The 24,457-nt window shown below is 41.5% G+C and overlaps 1 long non-coding RNA gene across 1 annotated transcript; it reads right to left on the reverse strand.

The window, feature by feature from the left end:
* Positions 1-21,523: 21,523 nt before the first annotated feature.
* On the reverse strand, positions 21,524-23,620 carry LOC141025622 (uncharacterized). Its single transcript, XR_012187735.1, has 3 exons — positions 23,150-23,620; positions 22,739-23,060; positions 21,524-21,963 (listed from the first exon to the last, which is right to left on the reverse strand). It is a non-coding gene; the product is annotated as an uncharacterized lncRNA (long non-coding RNA).
* Between the last annotated feature and the right edge of the window lie 837 nt (positions 23,621-24,457).

A 24,457-nucleotide genomic window follows, 5' to 3' on the forward strand; every position in this document is an offset into this window, starting at 1 on the left:
TTAATTTATACGCCGAGCCCCATCAGATACCGCTTACTGAGTTGTGTGAAATATGCTTGCTTCCTTCTGATGGTGGTTTGGTAGAGCCTAGGCCTGCAGAGTTTGAAGCCTTTTATCATACCTTGACAGTGGGGGATGAGAGAGGGGTGTCGGGTATCACTGCCGCTGGCTTGCATTTTCCTGATGTTCATTATTTCACTCTTTTTATTGCAAAATGCTTGCTTGCTAGAGAGAAGGTGGATCACTCAGTGCCCCCGACCTTGTTGTTTTACGTCGTGCACTTGAGGGTGACACCACTTATAGCTTGGGGCTATTGTGGCACGTCGCCTTCACCTTAATAAATCCAAGGGTAAAATACATGGTGGTATTTATGCTACTCGTTTGGCGGCTCGCTTTGATGTTGAGATACACCTTCATGATTATCTTTTGCCCAAGGTTTACCTAGATCACGCAGCCATGAAACACCACCAGTTTATTACACGCGATTACCCTAACATTCCTATTCCTTATAACCCGGTTTTCACCGTTAATACTCATGATATTAGTCCATTGCCTACACCTGCTCTGTTTGATGCTGTTGCTAGGGGCAGATACAGGATTATGCCTGCAGATATCATCGCCTACCGGAACAACCAGGCTACAGCAGAGGAGGAGCCTCAGCAGTGGGATCCGTGGATGCCCGCTCCTCAGCACCCCAACTACTATCCAGGCTACTGATTGATTACCAAGTTAGGCCAAAAGCCTAAGCTTGGGGGTGTAGGTATTCCCACCGACATTACATTCATGTTCACACATTTCATTCCAGTGTCAGTATCCACACTTTTTTATTGTATTATCCATGTTAGATTTATTATCTCGCTTTCTTCTTGTGTGTTTGAAAAACTTGAGAAAATACAAAAATATTTCCTGCTTCTTTTTTATTTTTCTTTCTAGAGTAGTTAGCTGTAGTACTAAAAATAAAACCCAAAAAGATTTCCTTGTTCTTCTATTGCTTGTTGGGGAGCTTTCCCGTGTAAATAGTTTTTCTCGTTTTTGCTTTTCCCTTTTATTTGCTTGTTCAAGAAAACAAAAAACTCCAAAAATATTTCAGTGTGTTTCTTTGAATTTCTTTTCTTTTTTATTCGAGTCGTACCGAGGAGGAGACCACGATAAAAATGTTGAGTGGCTCTCATACGTATTATTGTTGATCTAACAAAAATCCCATATTACCTTGTCTTCTCCTGTTGAATAAAATGTTTGTAGATTCTAGCTTAGTCCACGACACTCTTGCACTATTATTATTTTCACATCGTTATGTCGTGCAAGTGAAAGGCAATAATGACGATATTTGATGAACTGGCCGTGGCAGAGAGAAACTGGTATGAACTTGACTTGTTCTGTTTTTGTAAATATGTTTAACCTAGTATCCATGATTCAGCCCATTATGATTAAACATGCTTGCAATGACAATTAGAGATTATAGTTTCTCATGCCATGCATAAGTAGCTAGGAGTGGATAATGATTTGTCTTGGATATCGACATTACGTTAAAATGGTTGTGATGTAGTATGATGATATGGTATCCTCTTCTGGATGTTCGAGTGGCTTGACTTGACACATGTTCATGCATGTAGTTGAATCAAAACCAACATAGCCTCTATGATATTTATTTTCATGGTGTTCATATCCTACTCATGCTAGTGTCCAATGTTACTTATGCATAATGCATGTTCATGACCATTGTTGCTCTCTAGCTGGCCGCTTCTCAACCTATTTGCTAGCCTTCGCCTATACTAAGTGGGAATTATGCTTGTACCTCAAAAACCTTGAACCTAAGTTATTCCAGATGAGTCCACCATACCTACATATATGAGGTATTACCCTGCCATCCTAAGTAAATTTGCATGTGCCACCTCTAAAACCTTCAAATAAATATCCTTTTTGTGTGCCTGGATCATTCATGGAACGACATGAGGTGGTCAGTATCTTCCATGCTAAGCGGGTTATTCTCAGGTTGAGTGTTTATTCACTCACCATCGCATGAGAAAATGACAGTAATTAAACAAAACTCCCCCGGGACTATTGTTGGTATGGACGACACCCGTTGTTTCGGACAAGCCGTGGAGTGTGATTGTTGGTGGAGGGGGAGTAACCCTTGACTTTTATCGCTTGGGAACCGCCACTAGCGTGCTTAGCATGGAAGATATTGATAACTGATGGTCGTGAAGTAAACAAGAAGGGTGCATTTCTCAAAATATTATTTACATCTGTTTTAAAATTTTGAGCTCTGGCACTGTTGCAAATCACTGCTTCCCTATGCGAAGGGACTATCTATTTACTTTTATGTTGTGTCATCACCCTCTAAAATAAGTGCCAGAACCTGAGAGCACTGCTGTCAAGCTGATGCATTGTGTGTAGCTAATGTTGGGTGCATCATGACTGGATCTTTTCGACCATGAATTACAATGTTTAGTCATTGTTTGAACTTTGGAGGTGCTCTGCATTTATGTTTTGCGGTCTCAGAAACGGCTAGCGAGATACCACTATTGTCATATTATATCATGGTTGTTTTGATAACGTGTTGCTATTTGAGATATCTTATTATTGCTCGCTAGCTGATTATGTCATTGATATGAGTTAATATAATTTTTAAGAGTTATTGTCGGCATGGTTTGTTATGATGTTAGCTGAAAACCTGGGTGCTGTTTAAGCTTATTTATGCAAACAAGAGCAAAAGATTTTGTAAAAAATTTTCTTTTTCACTTTCAATTTATCAACTGAATTGCTTGAGGACAAGCAAAGGTTTAAGCTTGGGGGAGTTGATACGTCTCCAACGTATCTAATTTTCCTAACACTTTTCCTCTTGTTTTGGACTCTAATTTGCATGATTTGAATGGAACTAACCCCAGACTGACGCTGTTTTCAGCAGAACAACAATGGTGTTGTTTTTAGCAGAAATAAAAGTTCTCGGAATGGAACGAAACTTTGCGAGGATTTTTTATACAATAAAGGAGAATTTCTGGAGCCAAGAGTCACCTGAGGGGGGCACCTGGGTGGGCACAACCCACCAGGGCGGGCCTGCCCCCCCAGGCGCGCCCAGCTGGGTTGTCCCCACCTGGTGGCCCTGCAGACCCTGAAACCGACGCTATAAAATCCTATTTTTCCAGAAAAAATTCAGGGAGAAAAGAATTATCATGATCCACGAGACGGAGCTGCCGTCACCTCCTGTTCTTCATTGGGAGGCTAGATCTGGAGCCCATTTGGGGCTCCGGTGAGGGGAATCTTCATTCTTCGTCATCACCAACCCTTCTCCATCGACAATTCCAAGATGCTCCCCATCGGGAGTGAGTAATTCCTTCGTAGGCTCGCTGGTCGGTGAGGAGTTGGATGAGATTCATCATGTAATCTAGTTAGTTTTGTTAGGGCTTGATCCCTAGTATCCACTATGTTCTGAGATTGATGTTGCTATGACTTTGCCATGCTTAATGCTTGTCACTTTGGGCCCGGGTGCCATGATTTCAGATCTGAAACCGTTTACGTTATCACCATTATATCCATGTTCTAGATCCGATCTTGCAAGTTATAGTCACCTACTACGTGTTATGACCCGGCAACCCCGGAGTGACAATAGTCGGGACCACTCCCGGTGATGACCGTAGTTTGAGGAGTTCATGTATTCACCGTGTGTTAATGCTTTGTTCCGGTTCTCTATTAAAAGGAGGCCTTAATATCCCTTAGTTTCCAATTGGACCCCGCTGCCACGGGAGGGTAGGACAAAAGATGTCATGCAAGTTCTTTCCATAAGCACGTATGACTATTTAGGGAATACATGCCTACATTATATTTATGAACTGGAGCTAGTGACGTATCTCACTAGGTTATGACTGTCACATGATGAATATCATCCAACAAATTACCGATCCAATGCTTACAAATTTATCTTATATTGTTCTTGTTAAGTTACTACTGCTATCGTTACTGTTGCACTTGCTACAAAACTACTGTTATCACTGTTACCGTTACCATTGCTGTTGCTGCTATTATGAAAACTATCATATTACTTTGCTACTGATCACGTTACTGCAGATAATTAATCTCCAGGTGTGGTTGAATTGACAACTCAGCTACTAATACCTACAAATATTCTTGGGCTCCCCTTGTGTCGAATCTATAGATTTGGGTTGAATACTCTACCCTCGAAAATTGTTGCGATCCCCTATACTTGTGGGTTATCAGGGACACCCAAAAAGAATTGAACAAGACTCACAAAGAGTTAACACTGATCCACCTAGTCCTTCTAAAAAGAAAAAGAAGAAGAAAAATGATAAGACTTTGCATGCCTCTAGTGAACCTGAAGTAGAAAAACCTCCTGACAATGATAATGAAGTCCCTATCTCTGATGCTGAAACTCAATCTGGTAATGAACATTCACCTTCTGATAATGAAAAGATAATGATGAGGTTCATGAAGACACTCAAATAAATAATAAAGAACCAGACAATGATGTTGAGATAGAACTAGCAGTTGATCTTGATAACCCACAACCCAAGAATAAAAGATATGATAAAAGGGACTTTGTTGCTAGAAAACATGGTAAGGAAAGAGAACCATGGGTTCAAAAACTTATGCCCTTTCCACCTAAATCAACTAAGAAGAAAGATGGTGAAGAATTCAAACGCTTTGCTGAAATGCTTAGGCTAGTCTTTTTGCGTACCCGCTTGACTGATATCTTAAAAATGCCCCCTTATGCAAAGTACTTGAAAGAAATCATCACCAATAAGAGAAAAATATCGGAAGTCAAAATCTCCACCATGATTGCTAATTATTCCTTTAAGGATGGAGTACCTAAAAAACTTGGGGATCCGGGAATACCAAATATACCTTGCTCCATCAAAAGAAACTATATGTGAAAACTGCTTTATGTGATTTAGGACCTGGTGTTAGTGTTATGCCTTTCTCTTTATATAAAAGACTTGATTTGAATAAACTCACACCTACTGAAATATCTTTGCAAATGGCTGACAAATCATCTGCCATACCTATTGGTATTTGTTAGGATGTGCCCGTTGTTGTTGCTAATGTTACTATCTTAACTGACTTTCTTATACTTGAGATGCCCAAGGACAGCTTTTTGAATACTGCAGGGGCTGTTATTGATTGTAATAAAAGCAATGTCACTTTTCATATCAATGGTAATGAGCATAAAGTGCACTTTTCGAAGAAACAATTCCAAGTGAATGGTATTAATGTTATTGAAAAATCTCCGACAATCACTGATGTCTACTATGCAACTTTATTCTTGTAGACACGCATTGGGCCTCCAAGCATAGAGTCTTGTAGGACAGTAGCAGTTTTCCCTCAAGTGGATGACCTAAGGTTTATCAATCTGTGGGAGGCGTAGGATGAAGATGGTCTCTCTCAAACAACCCTGCAACCAAATAATAAAAAGTCTCTTGTGTCCCCAACACACCAAATACAATGGTAATTTGTATAGGTGCACTAGTTCGGCGAAGAGATGGTGATAAAAGTGTAGTACTGGTAGTAGATATTGATTTTTGTAATAGGAACAATAGAAAACAGCAAGGTAGCAATTGAAAAAATGGAGCACAAACGGTATTGTAATGCTTGAAAATAAGGCCTAGGGTTCGTAATTTCGCTAGTGCAATCTCTCGACAATCCTAATATAATCGGATCATATAACCATCCCTCATCGTGCGATGAAGAATGACTCCAAAGTTCCTATCTAGCGGAGAACATAAGAAGAAATCGTTTGTAGGGTACGAAACCACCTCGAAGCTATTCTTTCCAATTGATCTATCCAAGAGTTCGTACTAAAATAACACCAAATAATTTCAAATTCATAATACTCAATCCAACACAAAGAACCTCAAAGAGTGCCCCAAGATTTCTACCAGAGAAAAAAAGACAAGAACGTGCATCAACCTCTATGCATAGATTACCCCAATGTCACCTCGGGAATCCGCTGTTGAGTGCCAAAACATACATCAAGTGAATCAATATGATACCCCATTGTCACCATGAGTATTCATTTGCAAGACATATATCAATTGCTCTCAAATCCGTAAAAGTATTCAATCCGATAAAACGAAATCTCAAAGGGAAAACTCAATTCATCACAACAAGATAGAGAGGGGAAAACACCATATGATTCGACTATATTAACAAAGCCCGCGATACATCAAGATCATGACATCTCAAGAACACGAGAGAGATAGATTAAACACATAGCTACTGGTACAAACCCTCAACCCCAAGGGTGGGCTACTCCCTCCTCATCGTGGTGGCCGCCGGGATGATGAAGATGGCCACCGAAGATGATTCCCCCCTCCAGCAGGGTGCCGGAACGGGGTCTAGATTGGTTTTAGGTGGCTACAGAGGCCTGTAGTGGCGGAACTTCTGGTCTCGGTTTTCTCCCAGGGTTTTTGGAATATTTGGGAATTTATAGGGCGAAGAAGGGGTGCAGGAGGCCACCGAGGTGGGCACAACCCACCTGGGCGTGCCTGGCCCCCCAGGCACGCCCTGGTGGGTTGTGCCCCCCTCGGGGCACCCCCCAGGTGCTGCTCTGGCCCACTGGATGTCTTTTGGTCCATAAAAAATCCACAAAAAGTTTTGCGGTGTTTGGACTCCATTAGTTATTGATTTCCTGCCATGTAAGAAACAAGCAAAAAACAGCAATTGGCACTGGGCACTCGGTTAATAGGTTAGTCCCAAAAAATGATATAAAGTTGCTATAAAATGATTGTAAAACATCCAAGAATGATAATATAACAGCATGAATACTTCATAAATTATAGATACATTGGAGACGTATCAGCATCCCCATGCTTAATTCCTACTCGTCCTTGAGTAGGTAAATGAAAAAAGAAATAATTTGTGAAGTGTGAATGCTAGAAAATTGCACAAGTTTTATCAATGAAAATTTCAATCACTTTTCCTAGCATCATAATAGCAATTCTTTCTTATAAAACTCATCATGACAGAGTAGCAACCAATTCACATGTTAAGGTTCAAACAATGAATTCTCTTGAAACTCAACAACCTATATTCTTAGTCACCAAACAATTGCAATTCAACTTATTCAACAGAGTCTAAGTAAGAGCTCCACATACTCAACCATCATATAGTCTTCCATGATTACTAACACTGACCGCATACACATGAGCAAAACCTTTCAACCGGACACATAGAAAGTTAGGGGCTTATAATTTCGCCTCCCAACGTATTCACCTCAAGGGTGATGTCAACAATAATAACTCATGCTACCCATATCCAACTGGATATATGTGCCTAGATCTTTCCTCACCACATGATGCTTGCCAAAAGAGAAAAATAAAAAGGAATAGAGAGAAAAACTTTGACTCTTGCATGAAAGTAAAAACATAGAAGTAAAAGATAGGCCCTTCGCAGAGGGAAGCAGAGGTTTCCATGCGCTTTTTGTTTGTATGCTCAATCCCTTAGTGCAGAAGAACGTCACGTTATATTGCCCCTTATGATAGCAAACTTTATTATGCACTCTGTCGCTTTTATTACTTTGCCATCACAAGTTCGTACAACGCTCAATTTTCCCTTACACTAAATTATCTAAAACTTTTAGGAGCAATCTTTATTGCCTTATTGCACCGATGACAACTTACTTGAAGGATCTTGCTCAATCCTTAGGTAGGTATGGTGGACTCTTGAAGATAAGATTTGGGTTTAAGGGTTTTTGGCTGCACAAGGAGTATCTCTACTTGGTGCGGAATTTTTGGCTAGCAAAGATGGGGGGGCAAGCACCACATGTTGAAGGATCTATGACAATATAACTTCTATGTGAATATGAACAAACATAAACCATTACATTGTCTTCCTTGTCCAACGTCAACAATTTTGGCATATAATATTTTGATGGGGGCTCACAATCACAAAAGATTTCCAAGATAGTGTATTTGCATGTGAAACTTATCTTCCTTATAGTAATCATTCAGGAATTGCTTGTATGCCCAATATTGTGATTGTCGATCTTCAAAAGATTTCACTTTATAAACCCAATGTGAAGCCACCACTAGGCATGATATGAACATATAATTTCAGCTTCATCATATTCAACTTAGTCAACACTTTACTCATAGGATATAAGTGAAGCACAAGAGTAAACGACAAGCTACTCCAAAAAGATATAACTGAAGATCAAACGAGTAGTTAAGTAAATGGGTATCTATTTGAGGATTCTATCTTATTTAAAAACTTTCAGATCTAAGTATTTTATTAAAAAACAAAATAAAATGACATTCCAAGAATAGCACACATCATGTGAAGAAGCAAAAACTTAGGCTCAACCGATACTAACCGATAACTTTTGAATAAGAAAGGTGGGATGCCTACCGGGGCATCCCCAAGCTTAGATGCTTAAGACTTCTTGAAATATTATCTTGGAGTGCCTTGGGCATCCCCAAGCTTGAGCTTTGGTGTCTCCTTAATTCCTCTCATGTCACGACTTTCCTAAATCTCAAAAGCTTCCTCCACACAAAACTCAACAAGAACTCGTGAGATAAGTTAGTATAAACCAATGCAAAAACCTTATCATTCTCTACTGTAATCACTAAAATTACTATTCAACATTGCATACTAAATGCCTCTGCATATTTAATACCCCTATCCTCCAATAGAATCATTAAACAAGAAAACATATGCAAACAATGCAAACATAACAGCAATCTGCCAAACGAGTAAAGTCTGTAAAGAATGCAAGAGTGTCAATACTTCTTAAACTCCAAAAATTATGAAAATTTACCACACTGTAGAAACTTTACCATAGCTTAATTTTCAAAAAGTTTCAACATTTTATCACATTCTGAATTTTCTAGGGAATTTTTTCAACATTGATAAACTTTCTGTTTTGAAACAGCAACTCATATACTTGCAACATAAGCATGGCAAAGGCTATACTTGACATTTTTATTGAAATAAAAGATGCAAAACATTATTCTAAATAACAGCAAGCAAATCCTAGCAAAAGAAAATGACGCTCCAAGTAAACTCATATCACGTGACGAATGAAAACATAGCTCCAAGTGAGGTTACCGATATTGTTGAAGACGAAAGAGGGGATGCCTTCCGGGGCATCCCCAAGCTTAGTTTCTTGGATCTTCCTTGGATATTACCTTGGGGTGCCTTGGGCATCCCCAAGCTTAGGGTCTTGTCACTCCTTATTCTCCTCATATCGATATCTCACCCAAAACTTGAAAAACTTCAATCACACAAAACTTAATGGAACTCCGTGAGATAGGTTAGTATGATAAAGAGCAAACTATTTCACTTTGGTACTGTCAAATACAAGATTCATAATTGTTTCCACACAATGCCTACTATAGAATATCATTTCCACAATTTATATTGAGCAATATAATCCATAGAAACTAGAAAAACAAGCAAACTATGCATTGAAAACAGAATATGTCAAAAACAGAACAGTCTGTAGTAATCTGTACTCCAACCATACTTCTGCTACTCCAAAAATTCTGAAAAATTAGGAAAACGTAGAAAATTTGTATATCTATCACATGTAAAAAATTCAAATCAAAAGCACGTTCTAGTGAAATTTAAAAATTTCTGGACTGAGCACAAAAGTTTCTGTTTTTGCACAGATTCAAGTCAACTATCATCCACACTATCCCAAAAGCTTTACTTGCCACTTTATTGAAACAAAAGCAATAAAACATGATCACTAAAGTTGCATAATCATCTGAACACACAAAAACAGTAGGTAAAGTGTTGGGTTGTCTCCCAACAAGCGCTTTTCTTTAATGCCTTTTAGCTAGGCATGATGAGTTCAATGATGCTCGCATAAAAGATACGGATTGAAACATAACAAGAGCATCATGAATCATAAATTCCTATCTCATAATAATTTTCAATAGCATCATGAATAGATTCATTAATATAACCATCACATAAAGCATTCTTTTCATCATCCAAAGGCATAGAAAATTTATTACTCTCCATATAAGCAATTTTATTCTCATTCACAATAGTGTGAGTATCATATGAAACTTGAATACTAAAAATTGTTTCCACATTAAAAGAGTAATGATCAGTAAAAGGATATTCAAAATTATGACAATAATTATCACTAATTTTTATGGCATAAGTATCATCACAATAATCATCATAAGTAGCAACTTTGTTCTCATCATAGATAGGAGGCATGCAATCATTATAGCAAATTTGATCATTCAAAGTAAGGAGACTAAAAAGATCATCGCCATTAAACATAGCATCCCCAAGCTTGGGACAAACATTAATTGCAGCAGATAAATTCTCAAACATGTCATTCTCATCAAACATAGCATCCCCAAACTTGTGGCTTGGCATATCATAAGCATAATCACTCCCATATTTAATAGTATGAATAGCACCAACGGTATAAAAATTGCTATCATCATAATTTCCCAAGTTGGTGCCAAAAAGATTTCCAAGATTATAAGAAGTATCATTATCTTCCCAATCATAATTATCACAACAAGCAATAGGAATAACAAAATCATCATCAAGTGCATCATCTTCCACAATTATTTTGGACTCATTTTCATGAGGCACAACAATAATAGGAGCAACATTATTTGGGAGAGATACCTTTTTACCTCTATTCTTTATTCTTTTATTCTTCTTCACCACATCCTTTGTGGGTTTAATTAATTTTTAAGCTTCAAGTTGAAGAGATTGATTGGATAGGAAGCTCCTCCTCGTTACTTGATTCATCATAACAAACACTAGGAGGGTATTGGGAAATATTTTCCCTTACATTGGTACTCTCTTCATATTCTATTTGTTTGCTTGTCTTTAGATAGTTGGAAATATAAGGATTCTCAATGCAATTTACCACAAAAAACATATAAATTTCTTCTAGATCAAAATCAAGAAATCTCTTGAGATTAAATTTTGGAATACCCTTAGTTATACATTTCATTTCTTCATACCCCAAAAGAAGACTAAGATCTTTATGATTCTCAAGGGTAATCAAGTTATCAAAACTTTTGGACACAATTTGATCATGAAACAATTTTCATTAGAGATTTAAATGACCACGTTCATTGCAAAGTTCACAAGGATGGCGAGAAAAATTAAATCTTTCAGCACAATTATCTGGCCTCTCTTGCAACATTTTCGTTTCTAAATACTTATGCTTCTTACAAAATCTATCTTCCCTTTTTGGTGTGCAATTGCACTCCCAACTCACTCTGCAAATATTGACATTCTTATAGGAGACATCATTATCATGACTAATGCAATCATCATTAACATCATGGATATTCAAAGATTTCATACTAGCAATAATGCAATCATGCCCATCATCCAACATTTTTATGCCATAAATTTTGTTGAACTATTTTTCTAGCAATTGAGCACAATTATCGGAATCATTAATCTCAAGATAGACATTATAAAGATAAAGAACAACCTGAGGTATCCCAATCTCCATTTTTTTGTTTTCTATTATAAAACCAAACTAGTGACAAAACAAGAAACTAAAAGATTCAATTGCAAGATCTAAAGATATACCTTCATGCACTCACCTCCCCAGCAACGGAGCCAGAAAAGAGTTTGATGTCTACTACGCAAATTTATTCTTGTAGACACGCGTTGGGCCTCCAAGCGCAGAGTTTTGTTGGACAGTAGCAATTTTCCCTCAAGTGGATGACCTAAGGTTTATCAATTCGTGGGAGGTGTAGGATGAAGTTGGTCTCTCTCAAACAACCCTGCAACCAAATAATAAAAAGTCTCTTGTGTCCCCAACACACCAAATGCAATGGTAATTTGTATAGGTGCACTAGTTCGGCGAAGAGATGGTGATACAAGTGTAGTAATGATAGTAGATATTACTTTTTGTAATAGGAACAATAAAAACAGCAAGGTAGCAATTGATAAAACGGTGCACAAACGGTATTGCAATGCTTGAAAATGAGGCCTAGGGTCCGTACTTTCGCTAGTGCAATCTCTCAACAATGCTAATATAATTGGATCATATAACCATCCCTCAATGTGCGATGAAAAATCATTCCAAAGTTCCTATCTAGCGAAGAACATAAGAAGAAATCGTTTGTAGGGTACGAAACCACCTCGAAGCTATTCATTCTGATCGATCTATCCAAGAGTTCGTACTAAAATAACACCAAATAATATCAAATTCATAATACTCAATCCAACACAAAGAACCTCAAAGAGTGCCCCAAGATTTCTACTAGAGAAACAAAAACAAGAACGTGCACCAACCACTATGCATAGGTTACCCCAATATCACCTCGGGAATCCGCGAGTTTAGTGCCAAAACATAATCAAGTGAATCAATATGATACCCCATTGTCACCACGGGTATTCATTTGCAAGACATATATCAATTGCTCTCAAATCCATAAAAGTATCAATCTGATAAAACGAAATCTCAAAGGGAAAACTCAATTCATCACAACAAGATAGAGAGGGGAAAACACCATATGATCCGACTATATTAACAAAGCCCGCGATACATCAAGATCATGACATCTCAAGAACACAAGAGAGATAGATTAAACACATAGCTACTGGTACAAACCCTCAGCCCCGAGGGTGGGCTACTCCCTCCTCATCATGGTGGACGCCGGGATGATGAAGATGGCCACCGGAGATGATTCCTCCCTCTAGCACGGTGCCGGAACATGGTCTAGATTGGTTTTCGGTGGCTACAGAGGCCTGTGGTGGCGGAACTTCTGATCTCGGTTTTCCCCCAGGGTTTTTGGAATATTTGGGAATTTATAGGGCGAAGAAGGGGTGCGGGAGGCCACTGAGGTGGGCACAACCCACCTGGGCGTGCCTGGCCCCCTGGGCGTGCCTGGCCCCCTGGGCGTGCCCTAGTGGATTGTGCCCCCTCGGGGCACCCCCCAGGTGCTGCTCTGGCCCACTGGATGTCTTCTAGTCCATAAAAATCCACAAAAAGTTTCGCGGTGTTTGGACTCCGTTTGATATTGATTTCCTGTGATGTAAAAAACAAGCAAAACAACAACAACTGGCACTGGGCATTGGGTCAATAGGTTAGTCCCAAAAAATGATATAAAGTTGCTATAAAATGATTATAAAATATCCAAGAATGATAATATAATAGCATGAATACTTCATAAATTATAGATACGTTGGAGACGTATCAATCACTATTGGAAGTTTTCAACTACCTCTATCTACTGTTAAAAAAGAAATATGAAATGCCTATTTTTTGGGACATTCATATCCCCGTTGAGGTAACTTAGTGATTTGCGAAAGTTCTTCGGTTTCATGCTAAACAAAAGTGGTTGTTAATAAGACTTGATCAACCTTATTAATGGTTCATTTTTTAGAGGTATGAAGTTGATGAATTTAGTGAGCACTACCTTCTATTCTAACCTTTTGTTTTCTGTTTTTATTAGTTAAATAAAATAAAATGCCATCTTTGGTCTATTTTTTGAATTTCCCGTGCAATAAAAAAAATACCTCAAAATAAAAGACCTCAGAATGCTCTAAAAATTTAATACAAATTCTTCCTAAATATTTATGAATTTTTGATGCAAAAACATCAGAGGGGGGTGCACTGATAACCCACAAGTATAGGGGATCACAACACTTTTCGATCGTAGAGTATTCAACCCAAATTTATTGATTTGACACAAGGGGAGCCAAAGAATATTCTCAAGTATTAGCAGTTGAGTTGTCAATTCAACCACACATGAAAGACTTTAATATCTGCAGCAAAGTATTGAGTAGCAAAGTAGTATGGAGATAACAGTACCGGTGGCAAAAGTAACAGTAGCAGTGGCAACGACAAAGTAACGTAGCAAAGATCAACATGTGAAAAGCTCGTAGGCAATGGATCAATGATGGATAATTATGTCATGTGGCATTCATCATGCAACAGTTATAACCTAGGGTGACACGGAACTAGCTCCAATTCATCAATATAATGTAGGCATGTATTCCGAATATAGTCATACGTGCTTATGGAAAAGAACTTGCATGACATCTTTTGTCCTACCCTCCCATGGCAGCGGGGTCCTAATGGAAACTAAGAGATATTAAGGCCTCCTTTTAATAGAGAACTGGACCAAAGCATTAACACTTAGTGAATACATGAACTCCTCAAACTACGGTAATCAACGAAAAGAATTCCAATTATTGTCACCTTGGGGTATGCGGATCATAACTCGTAATAGGTGTCTACAACTTGCAAGATAGGATCAAGAACACAAATATATTCATGAAAATATAATAGGTTCGGATCTGAAATCATGGCACTCGGGCCCTAGTGACAAGCATTAAGCATAGCAAAGTCATAGCAACATCAATCTTAGAACATAGTGGATACTAGGGAACAAATCCTAACAAAACTAACTCGATTACATGATAAATCTCATCCAACCCATCACCGTCCACCAAGCCTACGATGGAATTACTCACGCACGGTGGTGAGCATCATGAAATTGGTGATGGAGGAAGGTTGGTGATGATGATGGCGACGATTTCCCCTCTCCGAAGCCCCGAACGGACTCCAGTTCTGCCCTCCTGATGAAGAACAGGAGGTGGCGGCGGCTCCATATCATAAAATGCGATGAATCCTTCTCTCACATTTTTTTCTCCCCGAAAGTGAATAATATAGAGTTGGAGTTGAGGTCGGTGGAGGTCCAGGGGACCCACAAGGTAGGGGGCACGCCTTCCACCCTTCTGGATAGCAGGTGGGTCCCCTCTGGTTGATTCTTTCGCCAATATTTTTATTAAATCTAAAAATATTCTCCATAAATTTTTAGGTCATTCTGAGAACTTTTATTTCTGCACAAAAATAACACCAAGGCAATTCTGCCGAAAACAGGTCAGTCCGGGTTAGTTCCATTCTAATCATGCAAATTAGAGTCCAAAACAAGGGCAAAACAGTTTGGAAAAGTAGATACGATGGAGACGTATCAACTCCCCCAAGCTTAACCCATTGCTTGTCCTCAAGCAATTCTGTTGACTAACTGAAAGTGATAAAGAAAAACTTTTACAAACTCTATTTGATCTTGTTGTTGCAAATATGTATAGCCAGCATTCAGGTTTTCAGCAAAGATTATGAACTAAGCATTTTCACAATAACATTTAGGTCTCACATTTACTCATATTAATGGAATAATCAACTAGCGAGTAATGATAATAAATCTCGGATGAAAACACTTTTTCAAAACAATCATGATATGATATAACAAAATGGTATCTCGCTAGCCCTTTCTGAGACTGCAAAACATAAATGCAGAGCACCCTTGAAGATCAAGGACTCACTAGACATTGTAATTCATGAGAAAAGAGATCCAGTCACAGTCATACTCAATATCAATTTATAACAACGGATACAAATGACAGTGGTTATCTCTAACTGGTGCTTTTATAAGAGGATGATGACTTGACAATAAAAGTAAATAGATAGGCCTTTCGCAAAGGGAAGTAGGGATTTGCAGAGGTGCCAAAGCTCAAGCTTTTTGAAACAGAGATGAAAAATATTTTGAGCAGTATGCTTTCATTGTCAACATAACAACCAACAGTTCTCGGTATCTTCCATACTAGATACATTATAAGCGGTTCCCAAACAGAATGGTAAAGTTTTTACTCCCCCTCCACCGACAAGTACACTCCACGGCTGGTCCGAAACAACGGGTACCATCCATACCAACAATAGTCCTGAGGGAGTTTTGTTTGAAATTATATTTTAATTTGATTTGAGCATGGAACTGGGCATCCCGAATACCAGCCATTTTCTCATGAATGACAAGTGAACCAACACTCATCGTGAGAATAACCCACCTAGCATGGAAGATACTGACAACCCCTAGTCGCTACATGAGCGATTCGGGCATACAAAACAGATTATTATTTGAAGGTTTAGAGTTTGGCACATGCAAATTTACTTGAACGGCAGGTAAATACCGCATATAGGTAGGTATGGTGGACTCATATGGAACAACTTTGGGTTATGGAGATGGATGCACAAGTAGTATTCCCGCTTAGTACAAGTGAATACTAGCAAAAGATTGAGGAGCGACAACAGTCATAAACATGCATTGAGATTAACCAACATTGAGTGCAAGCATGAGTAGGATATAAATCACCATAAACATAAATATCATGGAGGCTATGTTGATTTGTTTCAACTACATGTGTGAACATGTGCCAAGTCAAGCCACTCGAATCATTCAAAGAAGTATACCATCCTATCATACTACATCACAACCATCTTAAAAGCATGTTGGCATGCAGGGTAAACCATTATAAACTCCTAGCTAATTATGAAGGAAATATGCCCTAGAGGCAATAATAAAGTTACTATTTATTTCCTTATTTCATGATAAATGTTTGTTATTCATGCTAGAATTGTATTAACCGGAAACATAATACATGTGTGAATACATAGACAAACAGAGTGTCACTAGTATGCCTCTACTTGACTAGGTCGTTGATCAAAGATGGTTATGTTTCCTAGCCATAGACATGAGTTGTCATTTGATTAACGGGATCACATCATTAGGAGAATGATGTGATTTACTTGACCCATTCCGTTAGCTTAGCACACAATCGTTTAGTATTCTGCTATTGCTTTCTTCATGACTTATACATGTTCCTATGACTATGAGATTATGCAACTCCCGTTTACCGGAGGAACACTTTGTGTGCTACCAAACGTCACAACGTAACTGGGTGATTATAAAGGTACTCTACATGTGTCTCCGAAGGTAAGGGTTGGCGTATTTCGAGATTAGGATTTGTCACTCCGATTGTCGGAGAGGTATCTCTGGGCCCACTCGGTAATGCACATCACTATAAGCCTTGCAAGCATTGCAACTAATGAGTTAGTTGCGGGATGATGTATTACGGAACGAGTAAAGAGACATGCAGGTAACGAGATTGAACTAGGTATTGAGATACCGACGATCAAATCTCGGGCAAGTAACATACCGATGACAAAGGGAACAACGTATGTTGTTATGCGGTCTGACCGATAAAGATCTTCGTAGAATATGTGAGAGCCAATATGAGCATCCAGGTTCTGCTATTGGTTATTGACCGAAGACGCGTCTCGGTCATGTCTACATAGTTCTCGAACCCGTAGGGTCCGCACGCTTAAAGTTTCGATGACAGTTATATTATGAGTTTATATGTTTTGATGTACTGAAGGTAGTTCGGAGTCCCGGATGTGATCACGGACATGACGAGGAGTCTCGAAATGGTCGAGACATGAAGATTTATATATTGGACGACTATATTCGGACACCGGAATGGTTCCGGGGGTTATGGGATATATACCGGAGTACCGGGGGGTTACCGGAACCCCCCGGGGGTTTAATGGGCCTACATGGGCCTTAGTGGAGAAGAGGAGGGGCGGCCAGGGCAGGCCGCGCGCCCCTCCCCCTCTAGTCCAAATTGGACAAGGAGGGGGGCGGTGCCCCCCTTTCCTTCTTCTCCTCCTCCTCCTTCCCCCCTTCTCCTAATCCAACAAGGAAGGGAGGGAGTCCTACTCCCAGTGGGAGTAGGACTCCTCCTGGCGCGCCCCTCTCCTGGCCGTCCGCCTCTCCCCCCTTGCTCCTTTATATACGGGGCAGGGGGCACCCCAGAGACACAACAATTGATCATTGATCTTTTAGCCGTGTGCGGTGCCCCCCTCCACCATAGTCCACCTCGATAATATCGTAGCGGTGCTTAGGCGAAGCCCTGCGTTGGTAGAACATCATCATCGTCACCACGCCGTCGTGCTGACGAAACTCTCCCTCAACACTCGGCTGGATCGGAGTTCGAGGGACGTCATCGGGTTGAACGTGTGCTGAACTCGGAGGTGTCGTGCGTTCGGTACTTGATCGGTCGGATCGTGAAGACGTACGACTACATCAACCGCGTTGTGCTAACGCTTCCGCTTTCGGTCTCCGAGGGTACGTGGACAACACTCTCCCCTCTCGTTGCTGTGCATCACCATGATCTTGCGTGTGCGTAGGAATTTTTTTGAAATTACTACGTTCCCCAACAAATTAAGCATGGCATGAGTAACTATAAGTTCTAATTGTCATTGCAAACATGTTTCGTGTTGGGAATGTAGCATGCAATTTCAAAAAAATTCCTATGATCACGCAAGATCTATCTAGGAGATGCATAGCAACGAGACGGGGAGAGTGTGTCAACGTACCCTCGTAGACCAATAGCAGAAGCATTATGTTAATGCGGTTGATTTAGTCGAACGTCTTCACGATCCAACCGATCAAAGTACTGAACGTACGGCACCTCCGTGTTCAGCACACGTTCAGCTCCATGACGTCCCTCGAGCTCTTAATCCAGTAGAGGGGTGAGGGAGAGTTCCGTCAGCACGTGGCGTGGTGACGGTGTTGGTGATGTGATCCACGCAGGGCTTCGCCTAAGCACTACGACGCTATGACTAGAGGAGTAAACTGTGGAGGGGGCACCGCACACGCCTAAGAAACAATTGTTGTGCCTTTGGGGTGCCCCCCTGCCCAAGTATATAAAGGAGGGGGAGGAGGAGGCCGGCCCAAGGGGGCGCGCCAAGAGGGGGAGTTCTACTAGGACTCCGTTCCTAGTAGGATTCGGCCCCCCTTTCCTTCCAACGGAGAGGGGGAAAGGGGAAATGAGGGAGAGGGAGAACGAAAGAGGGGGGCCGCGCCCCCTCCCCTTGTCCAATTCGGATTGGGCAAGGGGGGCGCGCGCCTCCTTCTGTGGCCTGCCTCCTCTCCTCCACTATGGCCCAATAGGCCCATTAACTTTCCCAGGGGGTTTCGGTAGCCTCCCGGCACTCCGATAAATCCCCGAACCTTATCAGAACCATTCCGGTGTCCGTATATAACCTTCCAATATATCAATCTTTACCTCTCGACCATTTTGAGACTCCTCGTCATATCCGGGACTCCGAACAAACTCCGGTCACCAAAACACATAACTCATAATACAAATCATCATTGAACGTTAAGCGTGCGGGCCCTACGGGTTCGAGAACTATGTAGACATGACCGATCTCCGGTCAATAACCAATAGCGAAACCTGGATGCTCATATTGGCTCCTACATATTATACGAAGATCTTTATCGGTCAAGCCGCATAAAAACATACGTCTTTCCCTTTGTCATCGGTATGTTACTTGCCCGAGATTCGATCGTCGGTATCATCATACCTAAATCAATCTCGTTAACGGCAAGTCTCTTTACTTGTTCCGTAATGCATCATCCCGAACTAACTCATTAGTCACATTGCTTGCAAGACTTATAGTGATGTGCATTACCGAGGGCGCCCAGAGATACCTCTCCGATACACGGAGTGACAAATCCTAATCTTGATCTATGCCAACTCAACAAACACCTTCGGAGACACCTGTAGAGCATCTTTATAATCACCCAGTTACGTTGTGACGTTTGATAGCACACAAAGTGTTCCTCCAGTATTCGGGAGTTGCATAATCTCATAGTCAGAGGAATATGTATAAGTCATGAAGAAAGCAATAGCAATAAACCTAAACGATCATAATGCTAAGCTAACGGATGGGTCTTGTCCATCACATCATTCTCTAATGATGTGATCCCGTTCATCAAATGACAACACATGTCTATGGTCAGGAAACTTAATCATCTTTGATTAACGAGCTAGTCAAGTAGAGGCATACTAGGGACACTCTGTTTGTCTATATATTCACACATGTATTAAGTTTCCGGTTAATACAATTCTCGCATGAATAATAAACATTTATCATGATATAAGGAAATATAAATAACAACTTTATTGCCTCTAGGGCATATTTCCTTCAGTCTCCCACTTGCACTAGAGTCAATAATCTAGATTACATAGTAATGATTCTAACACCCATGGAGTCTTGGTGCTGATCATGTTTTGCTCGTGGAAGAGGCTTAGTTAATGGGTCTGCAACATTCAGATTCGTATGTATCTTGCAAATCTCTATGTCTCCCTCCTTGACTTGATCGTGGATGGAAGTGAAGCATCTCTTGATGTGTTTGGTTCTCTTGTGAAATCTGGATTCCTTCGCCAAGGCAATTGCTCCAGTATTGTCACAAAAGATTTTCATTGGACCCGATGCATTAGGTATTACACCTTGATCGGATATGAACTCCTTCATCCAGACTCCTTCTTTTGCTACTTCCAAAGCAGCTATGTACTCCGCTTCACACTTAGATCCCGCCACGATGCTCTTCTTGGAACTGCACCAACTGACAGCTCCACCATTCAATATAAATACTGTAACGACCACGATGCGGCTATATCTCCCACATGTCGAGGCACGACTTAGAGGCATAACCGCATTGTGGTTTTGTCGCAAGAAGGGTCATCTTCACACAATCCCATGTAACGAACAAGAATGGGATAAAGAGAGTTGGCATACAATCGCCACTTCACGCAATACTTAAATAATTCATACATCATCCAAAATACACACATAGACCGACTACGGTCAAATCCAAATGAAAAGAAGATAACCCCAAATGCTAGATCCCCGATCGTCCCAACTGGGCTCCACTACTGATCATCCAAAAACGAAACATAGTAACGGCCAAGGTCCTCGTCGAACTCGCACTTGAGTTCGGTAGCATCTCCTGCACTGGTATCATCGGCACCTGTAACTGTTTTGGTAGTATCTGTGAGTCACGAGGACTCATCAATCTCAAAACCCGCGAGATCAAGACTATTTATGCTTATGGGTAGGATGTGATTATGAGGTGGAGTTGCAGCAAGCGCTAAGCAAATATGGTGAGTAACCTACGCAAATAAGAGTAAGATGAGAAGCTACGCAACGGTCGTGAAGCTAGAAGTGATCAAGAAGTGATCCTGAAACTACTTACGTTCAAACATAACACAAACCATGTTCACTTCCCGGACTCCGCCGAAAAGAGACCATCATGGCTACACACGCGGTTGATGCATTTTAATTAAGTCAAGTGTCAAGTTTCTACAACCGGACATTAACAAATTCCCATCTGCCACATAACCGCGGGCACGGCTTTCGAAAGTTTATACCCTGCAGGGGTGTCCCAACTTAGCCCATCACAAGCTCTCATGATCGACGAAGGATATTCCTTCTCCTGAAACAACCCGATCAGACTTGGAATCCCGATTACAAGACATTTCGACAATGGTAAAACAAGACCAGCAAGACCACCCGAATGTGCCAACAAATCCCGATAGGAGCTGCACATATCTCATTCTCAGGGCACACCGGATAAGACATCCTACGAGTAAAACCAGCCCTCAAGTTTCCCCGAGGTGGCCCCGCAGTCTACTCAGTTTGGACCAACACTCAGAGGAGCACTGGCCCGGGGGGGTTAAATAAAGATGACCCTCGGGTTTGCCACCCCAAGGGAAAGTTATAGGTTGTTAGGCAAATGTAAAACCAAGGTTGGACCTTGCTGCAGGAGTTTTATTCAAAGCGAATTGTGAAGGGGGTCCCATAACCTCAACCGCGCAAGGAACGCAAAATCAAGGAACATAACACCGGTATGACGAAAACTAAGGCGGCAAGAGTGGAACAAAACACCGAGCAAAAGGCCAAGCCTTCCACCATTTACCAAGTATATAGATGCATTAATTAAAATAAGAGATATTATGATATCCCAACATAAACATGTTCCAACATGGAGCAATCTTCAACTTCAACTGCAACAAACAACGCTATAAGAGGGGTTGAGCAAAAGCGGTAACATAGCCAAACAACGGTTTGCTAGGAAGGTGGGTTGGAGGCTTGACATGGCAATATGGGAGGCATGATAAACAAGTGGTAGGTAGCACGACATAGCGATAGAACGAACAACTAGCAAGCAAAGATAGAAGTGATATCGAGGGTAATGGTCATCTTGCCTGAAATCCCGCTAGGAAGAAGATCGAATCCATGAAGTAGACGAACCAACGTAGTCGAACGGATCCTCACAATCGCAACGTAACCGGAACTATCAAGGAGAAGCGCAACTGGAAACAAGCAAACAACATGGTAAACAACCATCACATCAACATGGCATGATGCACAATCAAGTATGATGCATGTCTAGTTTAATGAGGCATGGCATGACAAAGTGCAACAAACAATACTACAAATTAAGTGGAACTCAATATGCAACGAGTTGCATATTGACGAAACACCACATCAATTAGTTAGTTTTCTCTCGGTTATGTACCCAACAATATTAAATGTTATTAAACATGGCAAGGGGTGAATCATATGAAAACTACCTATCTAGGCAAGTTTAAACAAGGCCAGAACAACAAACAACAATTCCAGAAAATCCCCATGTGTATATTTTGAATTTGGTACTGTTCTGCCCTAAACCATATTTTAATATTGTTAAACAGTAAAACAAAGTGCACCAAGTTAAACTATACATTATTCCACCCCGTTTACATATAAAGCTTATTAAATTCGGAGCTACGGTTATTTCATTATGAAATAAATTATTTTAACATGGCATTTATGCAAATTAAATGCAAGCAGCATTTTAAACATTTTAACATAGATGAAAGTTGCATATTATGAACCTAGACAAAATTCTAAGCATTTTACATATAAAGATTGTCTAATTTGGATGCACGGTTGGTGAGATATTAAATGCATGATGTCCAAGGGTTTTTCTGCAAACTGTAAATCCCTGGAAAATTAGGAAATTCGCTGACAGGAAAAAAACAGAAGCGGGCCGAATCTAGAATAGAGGCTGAACTGTGCAGAGGGTGCGGTTTGGGCAGCGCTCACATCGGGCCAAATCTGGCCGGGCTGGCTGGACGCAGGCGCTGGGCCTCTCGGTCTGGCGAAGGGGACACGGGCCAGCATGCGAAGCAGAGGGGGTGAGCGGTCGAGGCAGAGGCGTGGTCAACGCGAGACGAGGCGAGTGAGCTACTGCTCATAACTGAAGAACAAAGGCAGCAGCAGATCGTCCTGGCGATGGAGAAGACGACGGCAGGGGTCCTGGCGACGGGTTCGGCGAGAACCAGCCGGGGAAGAGGTGATGCTCGACGCGGGGCTGCCGGATCTGGTCGGCGGCGAGCTGCAGCGATGCCTCGCGGTACTCCGGCGGCTGACAATCAAACAACAGTGGCGCTGGTTACATGGGGAAAAGGGGGAAAATGAAGGAGAGGGAGAAGAGAGCTCGCAGGCAGGGTTCACCGGACATGGCGGTGCCAGCGCCAGGCAGGCAAAGCGGCGGAGTAGCAGCTACCAAAGACGGCGGCGACGGGACCTCGAGGCCGAGCTCTAGCCATGGTGGTGGGTTCGGGTCATTGGTTCCTGTCCCTGACGAAGAGAGACAAAGAGAGAGGTGAAACAGAGAAGAAAGAGAGAGGGAAAGGAAGAGAGAGCGCGAGGGAGGCCCGGCGGCGTGACCAGGAGGTGCTGGTGGTCGAGCAGGGGCCGGTCTCGGGAGGAGCTCGTCTCCCTGGTCGATGAGGAGAGCGAGGAGGTTTGTATCGATGGGCTTGGGTGGATCGAGGGGAGGCCTCGGGTGGAGTCCGGTTGGTGGAGATGGATCTCGGTGGGATGATGGCAGGGAAGGTCGGGCGCTGCTCTGGTTGGTGGGTGGCTGAAGACGAGGTGGATGCGGGATGGATCCCGAGATGGGAGGTGGAATGTGGCGGCGGCGAGGAGGAAGGATGGGACAACTCCTAGATTTTAGGGTTGCCCCGCTTATATATGCTGGTGGATTAGGTTAGGGGGTATTCGGTCTGTCCGATCGTAATCGGGCGGTCGAGAATTAATAGGCTAGGGAGTCCAAATAAAAAAATGGAGATGTTTTAGGAATGTTTGGGGATGATCCGAATCCAACAGTGACGACTGCCCGGTTCGGGTTCGGAGCAGTTTTCGGATGCGCACGAGAGGGGGTATGAGAGAGGTCGACAAAGACAAAGGGGGTCGGACAAAGGTCAACGGAGACGAGGAAGAAGCAGCAACTGCGAACGACTACGGGTTTTACGAATACATGCGGATGCAATATGCATGATGACATGATGAAATGCAACAACAACAAAATAAAACACACGACGGCAACGAAGAACATGGAAGGCGTCTGGAGCGTCGGTCTTGGGGCGTCACAAATACGTATCCGGTTTGTGACTTAGAGTCATCCGGATCAATGTCAAAGCTTGCATCAACGTAACCATTTACGACAAGCTCTTTGTCACCTCCATAAACGAGAAACATATCCTTAGTCCTTTTCAGGTATTTCAGGATGTTCTTGACCGCTGTCCAGTGATCCACTCCTGGATTACTTTGGTACCTCCCTGCTAAACTTATAGCAAGGCACACATCAGGTCTGGTACACAGCATTGCATACATGATAGAGCCTATGGCTGAAGCATAGGGAACATCTGTCATCTTCTCTCTATCTTCTGCAGTGGTCGGGCATTAAGTCTTACTCAATCTCACACCTTGTAGTACATGATAGAACCTATGGCTGAGGCATAGGGAATGACTTTCATT

Source organism: Aegilops tauschii, chromosome 6 (genome assembly GCF_002575655.3).
Source record: "Aegilops tauschii subsp. strangulata cultivar AL8/78 chromosome 6, Aet v6.0, whole genome shotgun sequence".
NCBI classification, from domain to species: domain Eukaryota; kingdom Viridiplantae; phylum Streptophyta; class Magnoliopsida; order Poales; family Poaceae; genus Aegilops; species Aegilops tauschii.